Genomic DNA, 3,748 nt, shown 5'->3' with positions numbered 1-3,748 from the left:
CTGAGCGCTTCGGTGTCCTGACATTCTCATTGATAAAAATAAATCTTCATCAGATGATGACCCATTCCAGGACGTTCCTGTGAGCTTCCATATGTCCATGTTATCCTGAAATCATTTTAAGGTATGTGGGTGAATTCAGATCATTTCAGTCTGTCACTGTAGTTCATATTAGTGTTAACAATGTTAACAATGTATCTTGGTCTTTTGCACAATACATTATAGCTTAGGCAGGTTTTTTAAATAGTAGCATGCCCCCTATTTTACGGTCAACATTTCCTTCCTCCTGTTGGGCTCAGAAAGCATATGTGATGGAAGACCTGCGCCTTTTTCACATCCAAACAAACTCAGCTTCTGAAGAACTACAGGCTCAGGCATGGACACAGTCAATCACTGCCTTGTCTCTATTAACATTTTCTTCAAAACATGGAGTCACATTTGTCCAAACAACATCCAACTGACCAGTCAGTAAGGCGAGGAGAGGTCTTCTCTTTTAGATGTGAAGTGTGCAACCCTCCCAGTTCCTCAACTTTTAGATGTGAAGTGTGCAACCCTCCCAGTTCCTCAACTTTTAGATGTGAAGTGTGCAACCCTCCCAGTTCCTCAACTTTTAGATGTGAAGTGTGCAACCCTCCCAGTTCCTCAACTTTTAGATGTGAAGTGTGCAACCCTCCCAGTTCCTCAACTTCTAGATGTGAAGTGTGCAACCCTCCCAGTTCCTCAACTTTTAGATGTGAAGTGTGCAACCCTCGTAGTTCCTCAACTTTTAGATGTGAAGTGTGCAACCCTCCCAGTTCCTCAACTTTTAGATGTGAAGTGTGCAACCCTCGTAGTTTCTCAACTTTTAGATGTGAAGTGTGCAACCCTCCCAGTTCCTCAACTTTTAGATGTGAAGTGTGCAACCCTCCCAGTTCCTCAACTTCTAGATGTGAAGTGTGCAACCCTCCCAGTTCCTCAACTTTTAGATGTGAAGTGTGCAACCCTCGTAGTTTCTCAACTTTTAGATGTGAAGTGTGCAACCCTCGTAGTTTCTCAACTTTTAGATGTGAAGTGTGCAACCCTCGTAGTTTCTCAACTTTTAGATGTGAAGTGTGCAACCCTCGTAGTTTCTCAACTTTTAGATGTGAAGTGTGCAACCCTCGTAGTTTCTCAACTTTTAGATGTGAAGTGTGCAGCCTTTGCAGTTTCTCAACTGAGAATGCATATATACTGTCACGCCCTGGCCATAGAGAGGTTTTTATTCTCTATTTTCGTTAGGCCAGGGTGTGACTAGGGTGGGCATTCTAGTTTCTTTATTTCTATGTTGGTGTGGTTCCCAATCAGAGGCAGCTGTCTATCGTTGTCGCTGATTGGGGATCATATATAAGTTATTTTTCGTTTGGGTTTTGTGGGTAGTTGTTTTCTGTTTAGTGTCTGCACCTGACAGGACTGTTTCGGTTTCCCCTTTTTGTTATTTTATTTGAGTATTAATTTATCATGAACACTTACCACGCTGTGTTTTGGTCCACTCCTTCATACGACGATCGTTACAGAACTACCCACAAAAAAAGGACCAAGCAGCGTGTTCAAGAGGAGCAGGGATCCTGGGCCCGGGAGAAAAGAGAGTGGAGGACATCCTGGACCTGGGAGGAGGTTATGGCAGGGGACAAGACCCTGCCATGGAAACAGGTGGAAACAGCGAAAGAGGAACGGCGACGATACGAGGGGACACGGCTAGCACGGAAACCCTCGAGGCAGCTCCAAAAATATTTTTTTGGGCGGGGCACACGAGGAGAGTGGCAGAGTCAGGGTTCAGACCTGAGCCAACTCCTCATGCTTACCGTGGGAAGCGTGTGACTGGTCAGGCACCGTATTATGCAATGATGCGCACGGTGTCTCCAGTGCGCATTCATAGTCCGGTGCTCTCTATTCCAGCTCCCCGCATTGGCTGGGCTAGAATGGGCATCCAGCCAGGACGGATTGTGCCGGCTCAGTGATCCTGGTCTCCAGTACACCTCCTTGGACCAGGATATCCTGCGCCGGATCTGCGCACTGTATCTCTGGTGCGTCTGCACAGCCCAGTGCGTCCTGTGCCAGCGCCCCGTATTTGCAGGGTGAAAATAAACATCCAGGCAGGACGGGTTGTGCCAGATTTACGCTCCAGACCTCCAGTGTGCCTCAACAGTCTCATACGTCCTGTGCCTTCTCCTCGCAATCGCCCTGAGGTGCGTGTCTTCATCCCGGTGCCACCTGTACCGGTCCCACACATCAGGCCTCCAGTGAGCCTCCACAGTCCAGAGCTTCCGGCGACAGTTCCCAGTCCAGAGCTTCTGGCGACAGTTCCCAGTCCAGAGCTTCCGGCGACAGTTCCCAGTCCAGAGCTTCCGGCGACAGTTCCCAGTCCAGAGCTTCCGGCGACAGTTCCCAGTCCAGAGCTTCCGGCGACGTTTCACAGTCCGGAACCTCCAACGACGGGCCACATTCCGGAACCTCCAACAACGGGCAACATTCAGGAACCTCCAACGACGGGCCACAGTCCGGAACCTCCAACAACGGGCCACAGTCCGGAACCTCCAACGACGGGCCACAGTCCGGAACCTCCAACAATGGGCAACATTCTGGAACCTCCAACGACGGGCAACATTCTGGAACCTCCAACGACGGGCCACAGTCCGGAACCTCCAACGACGGGCCACAGTCCGGAACCTCCAATGACGGGCCACAGTCCGGAACCTCCAACGACGGGCCACAGTCCGGAACCTCCAACGACGGGCCACAGTCCGGAACCTCCAACGACGGGCCACAGTCCGGAACCTCCAACGACGGGCCACAGTCCAGAACCTCCAACGATGGGCCACAGTCCGGAACCTCCAACGACGGGCCACAGTCCGGAACCTCCAACGACGGGCCACAGTCCGGAACCTCCAACGACGGGCCACAGTCCAGAACCTCCAACGATGGGCCACAGTCCGGAACCTCCAACGACGGGCCACAGTCCAGAACCTCCAACGACGGGCCACAGTCCGGAACCTCCAACGACGGGCCATCTTGGAATCCATCTTAAGAGGCACAAAACTGTCCTCTGCATATTTGACAAGTGTGTTTTTAGAACAAATGTTTATGTAACCATTGCATCTCATAGCAGCCGAAACACAATCCTCATAGTCTGAAATCTTGCTAAAATATGATGACCTGTCAAATACCCAAGATAATGACTAAGTCCTTGAAGAGGACGATACTTTAGAAGAATCAGAAGAATTGCAAAATGTAATTTTTCTGAAATTGGAGAGTATTTGCAATGTGTCTAACAAGTGTATCAATGAGGTGGTAGAGGAGCTGCAGTTAATTTCAAATGTTAATGGTCACATACACATGGTTAGCCGATGTTATTGCGAGTGTAGTAATTCTGACAGTGCAGCAATATCTAACATGTAATCTAACAATTCCACAACAACTAACTAATACACACACATCTAAGTAAAGCAATGGAATAAGAATATTTACATATACATATATGGATGAGCAATGATAGAGCTGCATAGGCAAGATGGCATAAAATACAGTATATACATATGAGATGAGTAATGCAAGATATGTAAACATTATTAATGTGACTAGTGATCATTTATTAAAGTGGCCAATGATTTCAAGTCTGTATGTAGGCAGCAGCCTCTCTGTGTTAGTGATGGCTGTTTAACAGTCTGATGACCTTGAGATAGAAGCTGTTTTTCAGTCTCTCGGTCCCAGCGTTGATGCACCTGTACTGACCTTG

The sequence above is a fragment of the Oncorhynchus keta genome, chromosome 23 (assembly GCF_023373465.1).
Source record: "Oncorhynchus keta strain PuntledgeMale-10-30-2019 chromosome 23, Oket_V2, whole genome shotgun sequence".
Taxonomy (NCBI): Eukaryota; Metazoa; Chordata; class Actinopteri; order Salmoniformes; family Salmonidae; genus Oncorhynchus; species Oncorhynchus keta.
The sequence above is the reverse complement of the archived record's forward strand: the minus strand, read 5'-3'. Positions refer to the sequence as shown.